The sequence below is a fragment of the Gouania willdenowi genome, chromosome 19 (genome assembly GCF_900634775.1).
Source record: "Gouania willdenowi chromosome 19, fGouWil2.1, whole genome shotgun sequence".
Classification (NCBI taxonomy): Eukaryota; Metazoa; Chordata; class Actinopteri; order Blenniiformes; family Gobiesocidae; genus Gouania; species Gouania willdenowi.
Genome location: NC_041062.1, coordinates 7289861 through 7313520, shown reverse-complemented (window position 1 = coordinate 7313520; position 23660 = coordinate 7289861).

The window sequence follows — 23660 nt, the reverse complement described above, 5'->3', positions numbered from 1 at the left end:
TGAGACCCCGTTGTTTTTCAAGATTACTACTTGGATTACAATCTTACTCCTATTATCACTAATTGGACTACTAACAAATTTCTTCACTGTAAGAGGAAACTATGGTATTGTACCTGAGAAAACAGTCAAATTTGAAGTGGAAAATGCAACTTTGCAATTGCAATTTTTTGGATTTTTCTATGTATTCTAGTTCAGCGATTCTCAACTGCAGGGTTGGAACCCAAAACTGGGTCACGGACAGCTGGTCAATAATGAACACTTAAAGTCTCATATTGGACTTGTCTTTTATTTTGAAAGAAACTTTTCTTTTAACAGGCATGCTGTGAAATGCATGTTGCACAGGGAAACATATAGATTTATGTTTAAAAAAACACTATATATTTGCGTTTTCAACGGCTATTGGTTGAATTCTAAAAAAATAAAAAAAAAAGTGGGTCGCGATTGAATGACCGTGGCAAACGTGTTGGTCCCAGGGTGAGACCATGTTGAGAGTCGAGTTAGCACTTGGGAGTACATAGGGTGTGCATTGCCATAAACTGGACGATACAATTTGATTCGCGATTTGCATGTGATTAAACAATATATCCCGATACTAAACAATACAATATACATCGTAATATCAAAAATGACAAATTTCAACTTTACCAGTACAAAATGGTATAAAATAAAAAATTTTCAAGACAAATAAATAGTAACTAACTGTAATTCAAGCACAAATATCAAAAACAAGTGGAATTGTTTATCAAACTGACAAATTATACTTTTCAAAATAGTTTAACTTTCGCTTCTACAACAGATTCTGATTCTGTTTAAGTTCTTAAATTCTAAACAAAGTAACCACATGTACATCTATAAAAGTGCTCAGTATGTTTTATGAAAATTAAGTGCAATAAACTTCAAGCTAAATGCATTAAGGTGTGAGGTAGTTTAACAAGGTCTGATGTGGTTCTCTGACACCTAGTGACTGAGAGTGTACGTGCTATGCATTTGCAATTAAATGGGTTTTTTGTTAAAAAAAAAAAAACATGATGTGAAAAAGAAAGACAGCTTGTTCGACACACCTGAAAAACAACTGTGGTTTCCTATTAGAGGTCCTCATGAGCTCCTATGTTAAAGAGGCACACACACACACACAAGGACGGACACACACCCTCATGAACATTGTATTACTATAAAATTGATGCCATGGCACAGACATGCATGAATGCATTAACGCAGCGAAATAACGCCACACACACACACGAGCCTCTGGAGAACGATGACTCCCACCCCTTAATGCAAACACTTCATGTGGCTCTTACATTTACGCAGCCTCACTATCTCTCTCTCTCACGCACACACACACACAAACTGCAATTTAGAGCTCCCACTGTGTTGTCAAAAATTCTTTCAATCCTAATACCACCTTTTCCGACCAATATTCCCCTCTGCTCTTCATTATCTCTACTCTATGCCCTCCTGTTTATTTGAATAGAATATCTGCTCATTACAGATGCATTGTTATTGCGTGCTTTCTCCACACCAATTATGTCAGGGATGGGTACGAGTGCTTCAACAAACAGAAAAAACAGAGCTGACCACCATAACGAAGACCACAATGAGTCTTAGAAGAACAAATGTGGACAACCAGCAACTTGGCAATAGTTTCCCTTACACACACAGTGACCAATTATCAGAAACCTTTAAATACAAGTGCCACATAGGACTAGGCAATATGGAACAAAACTCATATCTTGACATTTTTCTCAAAATGGCGATATACGATATTAATCTTGATATTTTTAACTTAATAAAGTCTTAATAAAGACATATCTGGGTTAAATTTGCTGATAAAAATGCCACACAGGCACATTTATTAACAAACAGCTCCATAATATGTAGCACTTTTGGCTTTTTTATCCTCTAAAGGACAGTATGTGTGAGTGAGTTCTGTAGTGTGGTTATTCAGGGGAAGGTCTGGGTTAGAACGCACTCAGAACAGCATGAAAAGCACAGTTATATGGATTTCTGATAAGTAACTAAAGCAACGACTCCTAAAATGACTATTTTAATACAAAATAAGCTATAAAATATATATCTCAGAAATATGGAAAAAATGTAAAGAAGAACACTGTTTGACTGTACTCTAATAGTAATATTAAACACTTGTATGATGTGATTTGTAGTGTGTGATGATATATAAAAAAAAAACAAGTGGAAAAAAAAAATATATAGGCAATATTGTCAGTTTCTATAGCGCTAAAATAGAAAACTCTATATATCTTCAATCTTGATATTTTGCCCAGCATGTTCCTTGTTTCCTACTATTTAATAATGTAATGATTACTCCAAGGTTTCACTCTTGGATAAAAACATAAATCTTAATGTGCATTATGCTTTAGATGTAAAAATCAATGCAGTAAAAGTTCATGAAATTACACCTAGATAATAGCCCCCAACTGAAAAAAAAATCAATATGCATGGCGTGGTGCACAAACCTTACGAAGCAACAGGAAGCTGCAAAACACTGATGCAAAAATAATTCCCTCCATTAGGTGAAGCCATGAAAAGCCTCATGAGGCCATAAAACCTGCAGCTCTAGGAACAGTTGCCTTTGCTCACAGCTACACAGCCCCCCGCTATAACTAACCCCCTGCTATATAACTAACGCTGCATGTGTTGAATGGGACTCACTCGACTGGATCCAACTCACCTTCTGTGTTTCATCGTAATTTGAGCGGCCAGATTGTGTGATTTATTTTGTGGTTCATCCATCCGTCACAGTCATATGCTGATTTTCTGACATTTGGAAGGCAATAAACCAACAAAAAAATTGTAAAAACACACATGTACAATGCAATCAGATATTGGGAAAAATATGATTTCTTTAATCCTGCAGAATTAATGAACAACTAGGTTACAAAGACTAACAAGAAGCAATAAACAAGGATTTATGGCAGCCTCTAGTGTGGTGGTCACCAACCTTTCTGAAACTGTGAGCTACTTCCATAGGCACTGAATAATCCAAAGAGCTACCAGTTTGAAAAGCACTTCTTATATACTAAATGTTCACGGTTTCACTTTAATTAGAGGCTAAGATAATAATCGCGGCTAGCAGTAACTTAAACAGGTAGAAAATGTTGAAGTTTCAACATGAAACACTTGATTTCTGCGAATTTATGCAAGTGTATCATTTTCATTAGATAATTAATTTAAAATTATCATCTCCCTATTTTACTAGCTACTAACTAAAAACTTTTAACCAATCGTATAACATGCAACATCTGTAAAATTATAAAATTATGTAATTTTTTTTTTACAAAAATCCACCTTGCATTTCTAAAAAATATATCTTATATATCATATTACTGTGTATAGAACATACCACTGACCATGCACCAAATCTTCACGACTTAAAAACATTTGTCACAATGTTTCTGTGAAAACAAACATTTAAAGACGGTTCATTTAATACTAAAACGTCATCAGTACTTAACTACATCTGTCATTATGTATTTATCTTTGGGAGTTTGAATCCTGGAAAGTAAATCAGATTTTAGATGGAGCTCCTGAGGGTGCGCGCTGGCACCGTGTTGGTGACCCCTGATCTAGTGGCTGTAATAATAATGGCAACAGGGAGAGAATTATAGGAATTTGAGAAATATTTTTTATAGAATCTCATTCTAGTATCATACTGGTAGAACCAAAATATCAGGTTTACAGTCCATTGCAAGGCTTATTATCGGCACGTTATCAATATCAGCCGATATTGGTTTTCAAATTAAGTATCGGCCATTGCGCTGATAAGATTAACCAATAAAATAACAGGCTTTGCTTTCTTGGTCAACCCATAGACATCATAAACGCAGACTCCTCGTCGTCCGTGGAAAGGTGGGACTAACTAGGAGACACTCAACAATGTCAAAATAGAATTATTCACTGAATTTACCATTTTCAAAATGGTTTGATTTTTTTTTTTGGTCACAAATACTGTAGCTCTGACGCAGAAGTCTTGGATGTAGTAAAAATATTTCAATAGGACAGGCTGCAAGTTAGTTTAATTTGTCATGAATAAATAAGACACGTTTAACAGAACATAAGTTGAAGTATTTTTCTGCGCACAACAAATTACTGATGCTACATAATTATCAATTTTGTCTCATGTCTGTATTTGCCAACATGATAAAGAGTATACAGAATAATTCTGTACGTTAATTCCACTTCAGAAACTAGATGATCTCAGCATTTAGGTGCTGGGCAAAAAATGTCGGTATTGGCTATCGGCCAAATGAACAGTAAAATATCAACAAAAATCCAATATCATGGATTTTGAATATATACAGTACACTAGACAGACACTTCCTAGGAAGGAAAAAAGATCAAAGGATACAGACCGAGTGTGAATTGGCCTAAAGCTGCAGAAAGGAGAGTGGGAAACAGTCATGGGACTCAAGCTTAGGCTTGATCACCCTGTAGCTGGCCACCGTTGATGAGGGTGTCTAGTGTTAAAAAGGCCGAAACACCCCCTGATTCAGAGGAACGAGACTGGTGATGCATCCCAAAATGTACAACTTTCCCCTATCTGAGACACAGCTCCCACGCCACTCTCAAATTTTGGCACAGAGGACAGTTTGACATCACGCCCCGTGTTTAATGATTCTACGACAACGCCTGCAGGAATAAGGAGGAAGTCTGACATACAGTCAAAGCTGCGATTGCAATAAAACTGGAAAAAATTAGACAACATGATGTTTCTCTGCTTTTGTACTGAATGTTTTATTTCACAGTGTGTTTTTCTATAGATTTATAAATGCAGAGCACTGTTAATAAGAAGCTGATGCTAAACACTGGCAAGCAGAGTGAAAGAGAGCGAACCCCCCAAGGTCGCTATTTATCATCTGTGTGAGTGCAAGGTTGAGATGAACCGACGGAAGGAAAAAGCTTCGACAAGCTCGTCATGGCATACTTGTACACAGCTCACACAGCGCTAACACTCAAGCTGAACCAACCTGATCCATCGTGTCACTCCATGGCACAAATGAGTGAAATTGAAAAGCTAGGCCCTCTGTGTGCCCAGTGAAAAGTACATAATAGATGGGAGAGCCAGTCTGGAAAACAATGTAACAGAAGATGAAGACAGAGCGAGGCAGTGCTATTAGGGAAAAACTTTAATGAAATAAACCGATTAAAATCTTGAGCTCTTTGGTTTACTCATTAAATTCTTTGCACGGGCAACAGCTGAGGAGTTGATTAATAAGCCTCATATAACAAGGCTTGTTGACATTTACCAAACATGTTTGAAAAATGAAAGAAAGTCGGCAGCAACAGCTCTTCAATTTAGGTGTTCAACATCATGATTTAAGCAGACAGTTTAAGCTAAAGATAAACGCTCCACTGAGTGGAAAATAAGTATGGGAGAAGATTAGGGCCAATTTTGATGGAGAAAATCATTTTCGGCAAATCAAGACTAAAGCCGAAATGTCAAGATTTGTCGAAAGGGTGAGATTAAAAAAACTTTTGAAAAATAAACTCAAAATACTATCTAGGGCCAATTCACCCTATAAGACAACAGTCTCCATTAAAACTGGCCCTAATTGTTTCAATAGACTTCCGCCACTTCCAAACTTGACTGGTATTTCCTTCTGAACAGATTAAGTTTTTGCCAATATCTCTTAAATATCTTAGACATTACAATGCAGTGTTTATGAGCTAAAAGAGAAAGAATCTCTTTGTTATTAAACCCAACTTTGAAGTATAGTTTAACACATTCATCAATACACAGCATTTTGTGGACGGCCACGATTGCCGTTAGTTGTCATATGGTGAATTGGCCCTTGTCAGCTTCCGTAGATTTGACTTCATTAGCAGACTGACATTTATCCCGATATTGTATTTCGAATTCATTTTCGAAATTACGACTTCAATCTGATTTTTCGACTTTAATCTCAACATTATATATCAACCTTATTCTCTTTCATTCCGACTTTATTCTCAAAATTTCAACTTGAATTTCCACTTTACATCCAATTTTCTCGACTTTAATACCATTTTTTGACTTTCATTTTGACATTATATTTCATTTTATCTCAAAATTTCAACTTTAATCTCGACATTTTGATTTTATTGTTTTATCGACTTTAATCTTGACATTATATTTCAACTTTATTCTCGAATGTTCAACTTTATTCTCGAATGTTCAACTTTAATCTCGATATTTCAACTTTATTCTTGATTTGGCCAAAATCATTTTCTCCATCAGAATTGGCCCTAATCCTAATCCGCTTCCATAAATAGGAGTAACACACAGGAGAATGAAGACCTGGCTTTGTCACACAATATCTAAACATGGGAAAAAAGTGTTCTCTTGATGCAAATCTTCATTTTCAATTCCAAGCAAACAGGATGAAATTATACACATGGAAGCAGGCAACATTTTAGCCTTGAGCAAAAGCTTATTTAAAGCAAATTGCATTACTGTGTATGATGCACTCTCTACAAATCGGCTTGAGTGCTGTCCAAATTATCTCTGCTACAGTATCTCATAGGCTCGTCCCCTATAGACTCATACTAGGAGGAAAAAAAATCAAAACAACTTAGACCTCAATAACACAGGAGCACGAATCCAATATACACCCTGTTTCATTTACTGAAATACCTTTTCAGGAGAAACATGTTGTGTAAGAGAGAGTCACAGATAAAATGCTTTGTATAGGAGTGAATCTGTGAGGGGGCCATGGACGCCGTGTGGAGACAGAGTCACAGAAGGCAGAGAACAGGCCTGCATGAACGAGTGTGATGTGTGCAGATGAGTGTGCTATGGGGATGAACCCTGCAGCTTCAAGTGCACATCCACGCATCCAACGTGTCCCCCGTTCTGCTGTTTGCTCACGATAAACGAAAGCCTGTGATTCATCTCTGCTCGTCCTGTTTGAGTCTTTGATCCTTTGAAGCTAAAAAATCTACTTTAAACTTAATTTGGTCACAGGAGAGATAAGAAAACTAATATTCCACCAATTTCACTAAATCCACTGATACCAATAGGAAAAATCAAGCCTTGAGCTAGGTGAGAAAATACAAACCATCATAAACACAACAACGTAGGCTGTTTCAGCAGATTTTCTTTCCTAATCAAGGAGAGGAATGAGAATACTGGGAGCTATTAACGATTATCCCTGTTCGTGTACAGTAATGGCTTCTTATCTTCCTCACTTGACTGAAGCTCCAATTGGTACCAAGTCTGACATTTTCTTTTAAACCGTTATCTGTCGCCATGGCTGTGATGATGTGAAACGCTCCTTAGAAGAATAATTTCACAAAGCGTCGTAATAATAAGGAGCTGCTTGTGTCAGTGATTCCCAAACCGGAATCAGGAAGGAAGCGTCGAGGGGTCACCAGAGACTTTTCGCCAACAGTAATGATGATTTTCCTGATTAGTGTTGTGCATGTCAATTTTCTTTTGATGTGTGCTGCTGATGGTGGACACTGTGGGGTGTTTGTAGAAGAAACATGTTCAGATTCACAAGTGACTTTTCATATCGAATCCTTTATATATTAGATGGATTTTAAGTTGTGACGCAGAGGTGTGGACTCGAGTTACAAATTCTATGACTTTAGACTCGACTTGACAAAATCACAAAGGACTTGGTCTTGAAAACAAATGATTCGGACTTGAACCTATTGACTTGGGAGGACTTGACTTCCTTCCCTTCCATGACAAAATATTTCATAAAGTACAATTATTATCAATGAGCAATAAGTCTGCTCAAACCCCTGCAGAACGGCACTTTGATTGACAGGTCTATCTTTAAAACAGCTGACAGCCAATCAGGAAGCAGCTGAAAACATAAGGACACGTGCGCGCAATAGCAGAGAAAATGGCTGTGTTCGAAATCCCACACGAACGTAGTACTCGTACTAAGTCTGACGTCAAAATGAGTATGGAGTGTGTTCACATTAGACAGTATGGAAAAATTGAGTATGTGAGAAACACCTGGATGTATACTATATGGAGAATTTGTATGCACATTGAGCACACTAGTCATACTCAACCACCCCATGATGCATTGCGAGAGGAATGTAAAATGGTCCTGGGACCGGCTTCATGCTAAAAATCAAACATCCTCTTTTCAAAACAAAAGCATCTCTTCACGTCTTTCATTAGTTGTTTTTTTTTTAACTCTTTTGTAAATAGGGCTCTTGTTTTGAAGTTAACAAGAAGTTTAGTCAGTAGCATAATGGCGGGTCTCCGAAAATGTAAGAAATGTCGGCACGAAATGTGTATACGTGAGTTTTATGGATCAAATGAGCACATGTTCATATTCTACTTGGTCACGTTCTCCCTTAAAATGTTTTCAGAACTTTCAAAGGTGGAGAATCAACAGATATTTAACCTCAGTGTGCTTCAGATTTTTGTCGTTGTAGGTTCCAAATGCATCTCGGGAAACTTGAAAATATCAGTGGGAACGCTCATCATCCTAACCGTTCTTGTAGTATATAGTAGACAGTATATACTCATTGAGTTTGTAGTGCATAGTACGTAATGCGCCATTTCAAACACAACCAAAGAGTGATATCCGGGTGTAGCCTGCCTGGTAATGGCTCTAGCTCTCTCCTTTTCTAACAGGGAGAGGATAAACTACTTGAAAAATGCATCTCTCATCACTAAAAGTGATATTCTAACAGATTTTTACAGCAAGTGATTCCAAGCCTGGGGTATGTAGGTTTAATGCATGAAATTAAAATAATTACAAATTAGTTTACAAAAGAAAATGCATGAATCTGAATCTTTTTATGAGCACGTGTGCACCTGACACTGAAAGAAACGTCGGAAATAGAACAATATGAGCCTGATTAACAAAGATTTTAAATAAAGAGCATTTAATTGGCTTTGTGTGCAGATTTTGTGCATGCATTGTTTGTTTGATTTTCTATGCAGATAATACCAGGTACAAAAGGATATTTTGGAGATGTTAGTTGAATTAAAGTAAACAATTCTTATGCAGGAGAAATCTGTGAGAAATTCAACGGTGTGGGGAAAATCAAGGAGAACAGCCGATGAAGAAATTTAGCATAAGAACCTGTTTAATTACTTTAGAGTAATTTATTCTAACAAAAAAAAATGTTGACTTTAGAAACATATCGTTTGTTTCCCTATGTCTCCTCGCAAAACAATATCTGCAGCCATCTGTGAGTAAAGCTGTGAGAGAGCCAATAAAATGTGCTAAAAACATACGCAAAAGAGCCACTGCATGCATTTGCATTTTTAGTAAATTAATAATAATTACATTTAGTAAATCGCAGATTAGTCCAGATTACACATCCATGAGAGACAAACGCTCTTAAAGGCAGGGTAGGTAATTTTTGAAAAAGAGCATGATCTTGAAAGTCGCATCCTTCGAGTGCTCCGCTTTTACCCGCTCCCTCCCCTCTGTGCGCCCTCTAAAGCCACACCCCTCACTCACATGCACAAGCGCCAGTGCTCCGTTTTTCTGCCACCGACTTTCTTTTCTTGCTCTTGTTAGCAGGGCAAGCAGTCACCAGTAAACGTGGAACGGGTCATTTCTCTATGGCCAAAGCTAACTCTGTTATAACTCTGTCACCGGTGACGCGCTTTGAGTGTAAGATACTGCACGCAAGGGGTCCAGTATGAGCAGGGAGACAGGGAAACGTGATTGGTTAATAAAAAACGAACTGTCTTCCAAAGTTTTTACAGACTTACAGCTGCTACAGATGACGGATTTTCTTTGTTTCTTTTTCAGAACACATGAGATCTTAATTTCTGTCAGGAATTTCAACCAAAACTTAAAAAGTGTATCTGGAGGAAATTACCTACCCTACCTTTAATAGATTATACTCGCATGATTTTAAGTATGTAAACCTTTAGTCAAGGCCCGGGGGTCAAATCCGGACGGCAGGATAATGTCAAAATTACAAAAAAAAATTAATTTCTAATTGCATAAAAATACCAAGTACTTTAGTTATAGACATCTTAGCCTTTCCAAATTCAAAAATTTAACAATTTTTTTACAACATCTGTCAAGGTGCACATTTTTCCTAAGCTTTTATCACATGATGACAGTCATTTATAATCACAAATTGTTATAAAAGAAATCTTGCAATTTTATTAAAATTATTCCACAATTTTTTTCCCAAATTGAACAAAAAATTGTCACAAACTGAAGGAAATGTAAAAATTGGATATTGACTGTAATTTCTATTACTTTATATATAGTTATAGGGCAGAATAATGTTTTCCCGCCCAAAATTCGCGGCCCACTTGAAATCAAACTGATCCATATTTGGACCTTGAAATCAAAAGTTATCCAAAAAAAAAAGGAGAATAGAGATCATTTCCTTGCACAAACAGTGAAAAGGAGACAAAAAGATGGCAAAAAGGCACAGTTTATTCCACAAGATACTGTTGAAAGCACAGTTCACAGGTTTGAAAGGTGAAGGAAGGACAGCAAAGCTTCCATAAGGTAAGATGAAGAGGAAGCTGTGAACAGCAAGTGTGAGAAAGAAAAAACCTTTGAGTGACTGCCAAAGACCTGCAGTATGACTCGGCGCCAACGCTAACAGGCACTGCAGCCTATCATCATATAGCTTAAACTACAGGCTCATGCTATCCTTACCCTCACCACAAGATATAAACTACTACTGACAAATAAAATGATGCAAAAGTAGCTTCAAGTTTGAAACAAAGTCAAGTCTGAAGATTCAGAAAAACATCTACGGATAAATCTACGGATCAGCCGTTTGTCAAAAGGAAGAAACATTCACAAAAAAAGCATCGTTTTCATTTAAAAATAATACTAATGCAACTCGTATTGGCACCATGTTCAATTTGGTCCTATGTTTGCCTGGAATTCTATGGTTAAAGCTGTTTAACCACATAACTAACATTTTCTTTTTAAATTTTACCTGTATTTTAATCTAATAGTTTTTTTTCCACTACAGATGCCAGTGTGCCCCCAAATCTGACGTTTCTGGTGTTTTCACAGATTGTAAGGCCAAAATCACGATAATGAAACCAGAACGAAAATGAAGAAATAAGTAAAAACTAGAGGTCGGATTCGATTAAAAAAAAAAATCAAATAAATTAGAGACTTTGAAATTAATTAACCTTAATTAATTGCCTAACAATATTTGACACCAGAAGCAACATTTTTTCCAGATTTAAATGAATTTTGACAGATGATTGAATCAATGAGAAGAATAAATGAGCTTTAATGACAAAATAGTGTTTATGATTTTCATCACTGGGTGCTAACATAATGGGCAATATGAATAAATAATATTAGGATTGCATTGTTCACGAAGCACAAACTTTAATTTAAGGAAAATATTCATGCTTTTCCAGGTTTTTTGAAAATTTTCTAAAACACTTGTTTTTGAGAATTAAAATGAAAAACAGCACTTAGTACGGAACACTCCAGAGAAATGGAAACAGTGCAAAAATAGTCAGAATATCTGTGGCATAAACTAAACAAACCAACGGATGAATTTAGTTTGAAATTGTCATTTCTACCTTAATCCTTTCTTTATGTTAATGCTCATACAGCACTTTCCTCATTGTGCTGTTTGTGATGACTTACGAAGACTCTTAATCTTGCACAGGTTTGCAAAATCCCACAAAATTGAGGTTGACATGCTGTTGAGCCATGGTTTTAATGTTCAGTTATTTCTACTTGACATCCTTGTGACATTTTTGTTGTTTAGGAAAAAGAAAAAAAATGCACGTTTTACTTTTTTTGCTGACTTTTGTTTTGCACGTATACACTGTATGAGTACTGTGCACACATTCAGCCTGAGGTGATGTGCAGCCAGTTGAGAATGATAGGCAAAGAACCTGGAAAGGGCATTTTAGCATCAACACTTTTGAATAATATGCTTTCAGTTTGTAATCATTGTAAAGTTGTTATAGAGGAGAAATGCTTCAAAAAGTAAAAGAAATAAGAGCGCTCAGAGAGAATTTTTACCTTTTCCTTTATCTGTTGGCACGGGTCACTTTCTACTCAACAGAGGAATGGGTTTCAGGGAAAGTCGCTGGTACTCTGACCTTCTAACCCTGTATAATAGCAGATCCCTGAAAAAGGCTAAAGGCGTCATGGCTGACCTGTCTCACCCAATATATGATGATTTCAGATTATTACCATCAGGTCGTAGGAACAGCAAAAAAACACTGTGCAGAACAAATAGGTTAAAAAAAAATGCTTCCCCTTTGCCGTTTATCTGGTTAATGACACATTTGAATTATTAATATTTGGATTGTATGTGTTCTGGTCTGTTGTCTCCTTGATGATTGTTCTGCTGGATGCAAAACAAATGACCTTTCGGGGAAATTAAAAGAAACCTTGAACTTGGAAACAAACCTCCACCAAGCCTCAAATCTCCTCTTTGGCAGATATTGGAACCATGATAATTCACACTTTAAAGCTCAAGTGTTAAACTCGAAACCCGGGGGCCAAATCCGGCCCTTTAGAGCATCCACTTTGGCTCGCAGGAGAAAGTAAAAGAGACGGAAAATTAACAAACAATTCAGTTGTAGATATATAGTCGGCCTCTCCAAATACAAACATTTAATGAAACTCCACAATATCTGCAGGGTCACTGTTTCCACATGTTCATATAACATTATTGCAGTCAATTTTTGATCTCAAATTGTGGAAAAAAAAAAACCCTAAAAAAATCCTGCATTTTTCCTTCAATTATTCCACAAAATTTCCTTAAATTAAATACAAATTGGTTGCAAAATTAAGTTAATATCCTGCATGGACTGATATCTGTCACTTTGATGTCTTACATACTGTACATATCATTTTATCAAGGGCACATTAATGTTCCCTAGTTAAAATAAGTTCGAAAACCCTGATTTAAAGGCTTGGAAGAAATTTTTATCCCCATTAATAACAATATAGTATGTCCAAATGTATGGGTACCTCCATTTTAAAAAAAAAAAATTAAATTGAGGAACTGACACGACATAAACGGGTCAAATTTTACAAAGATGTTTTTTTTAATTTTGTCAATAATGATCAAACTGATCCACATGAAATCAATACATATCTCAGCTAGATATCTGCAAAATAATACACAAATTCAATGAACCTCCACAATGTCAGCAGGCCTCACATTTTCCCTATGCTTTATCACATGACGGTAGTCATTTTTAATTTACAATTGTTAAAAGAACTCATAATTTGTCCAAAACCCTGCAATTTTCTTCAAATTATTCCACAGAATTTCCCCAAATTACAAAATAAATGGGTCATAAAATCAAATAAATTGGAAGAGAAGATCCTGCAGGGACTGATATCTGTCACTTATTGCTTTGATATTATCAGTGCCATACATTTTTTATAATTTATTTATACGTGGAAGTGCAAACTAGAGCACAATAATGATTAAGTAGCTGATATTCCTGCCTAAATTCTGGCGTAAGGTGTATATTTGGTTCAAATTTTAAAGCTGCATCACTAAAGCTGCATGTGGTGACTAAATTCAGTTTCAATAAGGGGATAAAAATAATGTCAGTGATCACTTGCTGACAAAGACCGTCATTATTAAAATGATTTCCAAAATGGAAGCTTTGTAGCACATTGATGATCAACAAACAAATTAGTGCATCTTCTGGTGCAGTAAATAGTTTGTTTGTGTTTACTAGTTTTAAAAAAAAGCAGTGTTCTATAGTCAAGCAGAGAACCAGAGGATTGGGTATCACTGGAAACAGTGGCACGGTGAGCAGGAAGTAGACGACAGGCTGTCAGATGTGTGTTTCCGAAGCGTCACAAGTGAAATCAGTATATTTAAATTGCTTTTTCTATCTTGTGAAATCTCTGGAAGATGGCATATGAAAAGCAGCCAGGCCTCCGACAAAAAAAAAAAAGAGTCAAATAATCAAATCATCTAGAAGCACAAGTTATTCCAGCTTTATGCAGAGATATTGATTTCACTGCATCACGGGTACATTTTATACTGAGCACGAAGGCCTCAGGGATTTAGGATTTATTAGAAAAACACATCAGTGCCCTGTGTCTTTGTGGAGGAAAAGAGAGTGCTTATTGCGGACCAAGAATCAGTTCAGTCCATGAATGTATGTTTCAAACTGTAAATTATTTTTGCACAAGATAGAAATCTATTTCTCTATTTTGCTTGTGAAATATTAAACAATCAGACACGGAAGTAACTCAGAGAATCGTTAAACACGGGACGTGATGTTAAACTGTCCTCTGTGTCAAAAGCTGTGTCTCAGATATGGGAAGTGTGTAATTTTTGGGACGCATCATCAGTAGCGTTCCTTTAAATCAGGGGGTGTTTCGGCCTTTTTACCACTAGATGAAGTCATCAAAGGTGGCCAGCTACAGGGTGATCAAGCCTGAGCTGTGCCTTTTGATCTCTTTCTCCCCAGGAAGTGTCTGCTCTTTGATCTCTTCCTCTGAAGTTCTCGGTGACTGAAGGAGTCAGGGTAGGGGTCAATTATAATTGTAATCGTGTAATTGATAATTAATTACAATTGTGACATAATTATAATTGTAATTTTAAAAATATGTTGTAGTTGTAATCATAATTGAATTGTAATTGAGTTCAGATAATTTACTTTTTATTTGTAATTGGCAATTCTCTAAAAACTGTCACAATTTAAATGCAAACGAGGGGAACCATGTTACAGTTCTACAGCTTACACTTACGCAGTTAAAAATTACTAAAACACAAGAGGAAAGTTAAGTTTTATGGGGAAATTTATTATTCTTGCCTGCAAGATGGATTCTCCTGGTCTTCACAAACACCATCGTGTACTGTTCCCGCCTTTGCCTTTCGAATCCGAACCGTAACGGTTAGAACTAATCATGAGGCAGTGTTGTTGTTTAGGGCGGGATATCTGAGTGTGATGAAGGCAGAAGCACCGAAGCAAAACTGGCACATGTGCAGTTGCGGGGAAAGTAACTAGCTGGGCTACCGCTATTGGCGTAGCTCTGAATCAAAATAGAAAGATGTCAACGCAGGAGGATGGTTAACGTGCCCTTAACTCGCATACTCGTGTTGCAAAAACGGCAAAAGTCACTCAACGACATAATGACAGCATTACTATCCCAAAAGAAAGTTTTCACCAGCGGAGCCTTGTTGTTGCTGTAGCAGCGTCTCTGCGGCGCATGCCGATGACGACGTCATCATTTGTTCCCGTGTGATAGGCTAAAACAAATCATGGTGGACAGGCGCTTCGTCCAATCAGCTTCAAGCATTCTGTTCATGTCCCTCGACGGTTCCGAAAGGATTCGCCAAATACAGACCCAGATTGATGTGGAGAACTGGAGTTAGAGGGAGGGGCTACACATCAATCTGGCTCCTACCAGGATAGTAATTTAGTAAAGGCTCAGCAATTGCAATTAATTGTAATTCAACACATATTATAATTGACTTTCAGGAAAAAATAATAACTGTAAATTTAAATAGTGCTGGTCGCCGTAATCATAATTGGGTTGTGATTGAACATGGATAATTGAAGAAGTAATTGTAACTGAAAAATGTTATTGACTCCAACCCTGGAACCAACCTCTTCAGAGACAATAAATGTTTCAAACTCCCTGTTAAATGATTTTTTTACATAATTGAAATCTATTTCTCTGTATTTTTGCTTGTGAAATATCAAACAATCAGACAAGAAAGTAACAGAGAAAATAATAAAAAAAAAACAGGAAAGATATGATGATGATTAAAGCTCCCAGACGAAAACAAATTGAACACGAATTTTTTCGAAGCAACCTTTTATTTTCCAATCGCGATCATCAGCTTACACCCGACCAAAAGGACTGTTCTTCAACACTTTGAGATTAATGTCACCGTCAGAAAAGAAGGCTGAATGATGTCAGAGTGGGAGCTTGACTCTGTTTGTGAGAGATTAACACTCACAGGGACGAGGAGAAGCAATCATCCACAGAACTGAGACCAAGTGTCTGCTGCTGGTTGACATTAAAACTGTTGCACTCCACTGTGTCTTTGATTCCTCCACCAGCAGCAGCAGATAACTCACAAACGCTCGCCCAGCACTCTGTAAATGATGATAGGACTTATGGAGTCTTTGTTGTTCTTATCGACCTGCAGGCTGCTAGTAAATGACTGTTAAAGGGGAATGATTGTGTTTCCATATAATTCAGGCTGTTTTAATGCTTAACTATACACTGAGTCAAAGCTGCAGTGCAGTAACTGTGATGGAGGATGGACTTTACAGAGATTACTATTATATGGACCCAGGTTGGCTATTTGGTATCTCAGTCTTTTAAATTATGAACAATATCTATATTGAAGCATTCTAGTAGAGCCCAAAGGACCAGCAAAGCATATCAGTTAAATGAATAGGCAACAACTAGGAGAACATTGAACAAAAGACCATATGAGGGAAATGTGTTATTCAAGTTGAAGCCGTAATTCTACAGATAATGTTGTTTACTATTCGGAAAATAGTGGTGAGTTTCTTTCTGTTGTAGGTTGTCCCTTGGTTCAAATCAAAGCAACTCAGACTTTTAAATTAGCATTTTAATTCTCACACGTCATGCAAAAGCTGTGCAACAACTGGTGTGCAAAATGCCTTTGCTAAAGTGTTCTCATTGAAATCAAATCTTTTTTTTACCCAATCAGTGAAATGCTCTTCATACTTCCTGCTTTGTCTCTTTATCTTTAACATCATTGTTGCAAAATTACAACCAATTTTTAATCAGATAAAGACAAAGTTTAGGCTTCATTTGGTTAATAAATCAAAGATGATTTGCTGGAACCAAAGAAGTGAAGGGTTGAAATTGCCGCTCGAAAGTTGCTTTTTTCCTCCACTGCAAACAGTGAAAGTTTCGTGCATTGCATTGTGGGATGTGTAGTGTTTTTACCTCATTCTTACCGTGATTTGTTGTGTTGCTTTGCCAGACACGGAGGACAGTGATTGGTTTGACGCCATTTTTCGTTCTAGTTTGTTCCCAGTATTCCCCGTCATATCACCTCACGCTGCCAGACATCCAATTTCAGCCGGATTCGGATCTTTCCGTGTATTTTACGTCCGCCATCGCTTTATCACAACTTTCAGTCTGTGAAAACACCAGAGCTGGTGGGAAGTCACTTTGGCAGAGTCTGTGGGGGGGAAAAAAATGAAATCACAGTAAGAATGAAGTAAAAACTTGAACAAAACGATTTATTCTTTTTTGATCTATGAGACCTACACCATGTAATAAAAATAATGCATTAGATTTTATACAGCGCTTCAGCATAGACACTCAAAGCGCTTTACAGAATTTAGCGCTTTCACGCCACACTTAGTGGTGGTAAACTACTATTGTAGCCACAGCTGCCCTGGGGCAGACTGACTGATGTATTTATCTGTTGAAAGATTATCATCTCCAGCAGCTTTAATGCTAATGACTGGAATTCAGCCCACAGAAGACAGTAAAAAGTATTGAATTATTGTGTACATTACCAAATAATTCAGGTGTAATCATCTCAAAATCACAAATTCAATCAAACTCATCAATATATTTAGGGACTTTCCATGTTTATATCATATGAATGCAGTAATTTTCTTTGTTATTATCACAAACTATGGTAAGAAATCTAATTTTTATTTTTTTTTTTAATCTTGCAATTTCTCACAAATAATTTCACTTAATTAGACAATTTTTTTTTTACAAAAATAAGAGTTTTTGAAGTGAAGATCCTGCAAGGACTGATATTGACAACTAGAGCACAATAATTAAAAAAAAAATTGTATTTTTCCCCCTCCCTATTTGAGATAAAACTGGTGTGTATTTGGCTCGAGAACTAAAATAAGTTTGACACTCATTTCCTCAGAAAACCTCAGGGGCTGACTCTTGTCCTCAGTTTATGACAGTTTATTATAAGGTTTATAGAGATAGTTCAACTTCTTAATAATTTTTTTTCCTATAACGGCTCATTCCATTTCTGCAACCTATGATAAAAAGTAAAGTATTTCAGTGATTGTTCAACAGCAGACACCAGGTCATTTATTTCCCTGAGGTTTCTGCTGTTAGAACTGTCAGAGAGTTTTGGTGTGATAAATGTATTAATCAAAAATAAGGACACTAGTAACACATCACCAACTTATTTAACCCTCCTATTATCCTTGAATATTACTAACACATTTTAACCTTGGGGTCAATCTGACCCCAGGGATATTTGCCTCCAGAAAATGATTTTCAGAGTATGAACCCTATTGGTTATGGTGGTGAAATCACCTTTCCTCCAGCGCGACCATCAGGTCAAACTTTCAGTTTCAGGTTGCAGGTGTGGGGATGTAAGGTCACAAACAGACAAGTTTTACACAACTAGAACAGCTTGGGGTCAAATTGACCCCAGAGGAACACCAATGTGTGCAATATGTGTTCAGCACATTGTAGAAAAATATCATCATGGTCATTTAAATTGAAATTGATTATCATTTCAAATTAGAAAAAGTCATGAAATATTATTTTTTTCAATGATAAACATTGAATGGGGTCAAATTGAACCCAATGATAATAGAAACAACAATTCACAATCTCACACCGTATCTATTTATGTATAACCTTAGTGACTGTTAAAACTGAAACACACACACATGTTTCCCCCCAAATATAAACACACCAGCACATTAAGACACAAACACCCCCGTAAACACTGCTGACTTTCCATCTCGTGCAGCCCTGATTGTAATCCACCACCCAGTTGCTAGGCAACACTGGGAACCTGTAATAGCGCTCGGGTATCATGGTCCACTGCGGGTAGGGTGGGGGGTTAAAGGTGGAGACGGGGCTGCGTAGAGTTCTCTGAGGTAAAATGATCAGGATGGATCCAGCTCCTTGTTAGCTCCTCTGGTGTTGTGGGACCAGACATCAGCGCTAATGCAATTTCTGACAAGAGCAGGTTGGCGGTGGGGGTGTTGGGGGTGGTTACAGTGCAGGACCGAGGGCAGAACAGTGGGGAAAGAACACCAGGCAGATGTTTAGAAATGAGTCCCAGTGAGCAGGACGAGCCACGGATACAATTTACTGGTTCAAATAATAATAGGAATCGCTCCATGCAGGTCTTGTTTTGTGTGGATAAATAAATAAATAGATAAATACACGATTTGCAAAGGAATGATGAAGAGCGTATCAACGGAGAGGCAATCAAAACTGACAGTTAGCATTAATTACCTAATGGAATGTTGCTTGTGCTGTAAAACAATGTGTCATTCTGGTACATGATCATCAAGGACGCGTCCTCAAGTGATGCTTCAACCCTGTAGTGGATGAGTTCCTTAGAAATGGAAGCTTTGCCAACAAATGTTTTGTAGGTTTTAGTTACTTCAAAATGTGATTTGTCCACAGAAGGAGTAAAAGGTCGGTTTAGCATCTAACTCATTCATGTGTAACGAGTATGGATATATCCTACTCTAGTAGAAGTATACTTACTTATACTTGCATACAGTAAACATCTCATGTATAAACTCAAAAAGTACAATTCTTTTTTTAATAAAACAACAAGTATAGCTAAATTGATTAAATTTATGAATTATGAGAAAAAGAAAAAATAGAATTAAATATATAGACCATCTCGAGATTCACGCCAACCACAATGTGTGTAACATAATAATAATGCAAAAATTATTAGTAACATAATTGATAATGTTGGCTACAAAAATTTGCGCCGATGAGTCGTTTAAAGCAGAACTAAGTAACTTTTTCACCTTAATAAATCCTTCTCATAGTCCCTGTGAGGGTAATAAAAGTGTTTACGGGGTGATTGGGGGGTCTTTCATCTCTCCCTGCTGTCTTTGGCTAGAAAACGGCACTTGCAACTTTCCTTGCCTCCGACCCCGGTGGTAAGACGTACTGCTTTACGACAGCCCAATAGCGACTATGTAAGTTTGGAGAGACGGACCGTCTTTGGTCAAGTGACCTGGAGAACGTTTCACTCTATGGCAGTCACGTGACCACAGGCTCGGATATATACTGTATAGTTCCCACGTGACGTCACAACATACGGGCATTTCCCGACCTGGAGCCATTGTTTACAGCCAAAAGACCACAATATGGTAGTTTCATGTCAGGTTAATGGTGCACTAATCGCCACGATAGTTCAGTTAAACTTGGATTTTTTAGTAAGGGAAGTCGGCAAGTCAGATACGTAACTTCGCGATAAGGATAGGCTCTCAGGGCTGGGCTCGCATAGTGGCTTCAGTCTATGGGCTGGAGGACCCGGCGTGCGTGGGGTCGCCCGTCCGCATCTACCCCAGCCACTGCGCCGACCCTCAGCGAAAGGGGCCGACGACTGCGGCGAGGCCAGGGAGTGGGGGGGGAGCGCCACCGACGCGGCAAGGAGGGCCAAGCGCCCGGCCGAGTACCGGGCCTCCAGCGGCGGGGAGAGGAGGTTGGCGCTCCAGCCCATAGACTGTAGCCACGGCACGAGCCCAGTCCCGCTTCGCACTCCAGCCCTTATGCTGCGTTCACACCGAATGCATCACTAAATGTCCATACGTCCAGATTACATACAAAGTCAATGGATAGATGTGTCCCAGATGCAAAATCTTTCCTGTGCGGCGGTGCAGTGTGATCCGCACGTCAAGTTTTGGCCGTACGAGCGTGCTCCCAATGTTACGCATATCCACACGCCCGCACATTTGCAAGAGTTGATCATATTGAACTCCTGCGGCTGTTTCGCATGACGAAAGCCAATCATAGTCTTTGTTGACGATGATGTCAGGCCGTCAACAAGGACACCGGTCTGTTCACCTATTCAACCATGGAGTAGAAGCTGTGTGTGACCACCTGGAGCTGTATGACACGGCCTTTATAACCGGGACCGGGATGTGGCGTGGAGGAGAATCAGCGAGGAGGTGGTAGTAGCAGGTAAAAGTTCTCATCTTTGAAAGTCGGCACTGAGCGAGGATAGCATTAACCGCTAATCACACCGGCTTTTTTCACTGGTGGTTTATGTTTGTGAAAGGAGAAAAAGGAGTGCAGCTCCTCGCTTCAGCAGGCAGTGAATCTCACTGAGTTGGATGTGTCGCTGGTGGGCGGGAGTTTCCTTCAGACGTGCGTATGATACGAATGGGGACATTTTTTGATCCTGCGGCCCCTGCAGTACGTTTTGTGCGGCAGATGCGTCCCATGCCGCAGAAGTCGCATTCGATGTGAACGCAGCATTAGAGCCAATCCTTATTCCGACGTTACAGGTCAACTACTGTCTGCATACACAATCAAAAGATGAAGGGAGGCTGGTCCGACTGACTGTTAGTTGATTTTCGCGACAGTGCTGCGGCACTTGCGTGAAAGTTACCGGTCTAGCACCCCTAGTGGCCATAAGTTACACAGTGTGACTTTAAACAATCTGATTTTATAAATAAGTGGAATGAAATATTTATTTCTATAGCTTTATCTTTTACGGTCATCTCCCACCTGGTGTGGGACCAAAACTTACTCTTGTGTTTTTAGTTCATGTTCATGTTCAAGTCAAGATCATTTCCATCTTCATCTTTATTATGTTTATAATTTTTATCTAAAATAAACATTATAAAAACCCCTATTTTTAATGCTTTTATTTGATTATTATTACTCCCACTCAAGTATGCGTACCCCCATTTGAGAAACACTGATCTAACTCATACCGTCACATATTTAGGGTTAAAGACTCAATAGCCTGAGTAAAACTAGGATTTAAAAAGAGTGTCCTCTCCTCTTTAAGCAGCCAAAGCTGCCGACACTTGAACCAAACACCCATGTGATGGTGGACCACTCCATCCGTCATCCCTGAGAGGAAACCCTGGGGCCAGATTGTCAGGCTCAGTCAAGCAGACGGTACCTTGTGTCTGTCGCCAAGCATAACTAAACCAACAACCCCCCAGTGGAGAAGCAGCACTGCTCACTGGAGCTCAACAAAGCTAAAGGGGTTGCGGGGGGGGGGGGGCAACTTAAAAAACATTATAATCACACATAAAGCAATGTCTCTAGCTTGATAATTAGCAGTGGCGCGTGGGGGACATCTCTGGTGCCGTTTGGTTTGGCCGCAGTGCAACAGCATAATGGGCTTCTTCATTATCTCGCTCCCAGCTGCTTCTGAGCCACTTCTGAAGATGCTTTCATAATCCCTGCATGTGTTCAGGGTAATGCCGTTTGGAGGATTAAAGAGCATAATCTTTGACGCTGTAAAATAATCCATTATTGCACCACTACCTTTTAACTGGAAGCACCACGTACATCACCATCGGAATGTCTAACTGAAAAACTCAAATATGAACATGAAAAATAAACCCATTACCAACTCACAAAACCACAGATCATGACAGTACATGGCCTGCATTAGTCGAGCTCCACGAAACATCCAGATCGTCAAGACTTTGTTTTTAACAGACTCGAAAAAATAAAAAAAAAACTGTATTAAATTGACAATATTGGAGTACAGTACAAAAGTCAAATACATGTGCTATGTCACGTATGGGAGAACACTACAATCTAATTTGTCAAACTTGATACTATGTCTCTATTGTGTACTCTTCTATAGCAGATGCCAGAGGCCTTCAAGAAACTAAGAATTCTTTCTGAACAATTTGAGACCATTTTTGCTTCCACCAATATTTTACACCATATTTTAACATATTTTTATCACTATTTCTTGCCATTTTTTGCTGCTTTTAATGCATTGCACTGGTGTAGTAATGTAGCAAATGTTAATCCCATTTCTGTACCTCTTCATCAAAATGTCAATGCTTTTTGTGCATGTTTTCACTTTTAATACTTTTTCCACACATGTTGACACATTATTGAAACTTTTAATCTCCTTCCACCATATCTCATTGTTTATTTTTGCCAATTTAACCACATTCACAATTTGTCATTCCAATTATCTGCCAGTTTAAACTAACTGTTCCTACTAATTGTTCCAATGTTGACACTTTCAACCCTTTTTGACACTTTTTCTGTCTGTTTTTGGTCACTAATTTGCAACTTTTAACCAAATTCTGTGGTTTGTAAATTCACATTTCACCACCTTTTCTCTTTTTGTCTTCTATTTCGTAAACAGGGCTCTTGTTTTGAAGTTAACCGGAAGTTTGTAAGTAGCACAATGGTGGGTCTCCAAAAATCTCCAAAATTTGGGAATTAAATGTGTTTCAGCAAGCTTTATGAATCACATGAGCACATATTCTACTTCTATTCCACTTTCTCACTTAAAATTTTTCAGAACTTTCAAAGGTGGAGAATCGACAGAGGTATTTAGCCTCAGTGTGCTTCAGGCTTTTGTTGATGCATCTTGGGAAACTTGGAAGTATACTTCAGTTGGAACGGTCATAATCGTAATCATACTTATAGCATCAAGTAAACCGTACGTACTCATTGATAGTGTATAGTATATTACTCTGCCGTTTCAAACACAGCCAATGTCTTGGTGTTAAAAGGTATGAAAAAGATAATTAAGATGTAATCTTCCTTGTGCTGTAATACACTACTGTAGACCAATGCTTTATTTCTTCTCAATCATAAATTCCACACGAACAGAATAATAGCCTATAGCATGATACAGATCAGTAGCAATGGAAACACTGTGTGAACCACCTCAGTTCGGCCAAACATTGCTTTACATGGACCATTTGTTGTACTTCCATCACAGTGACTCTCTCTGGCTTGGCTCACTGAAGCCCTTTGTGGCCCATGACGGTTCATGTGACATCC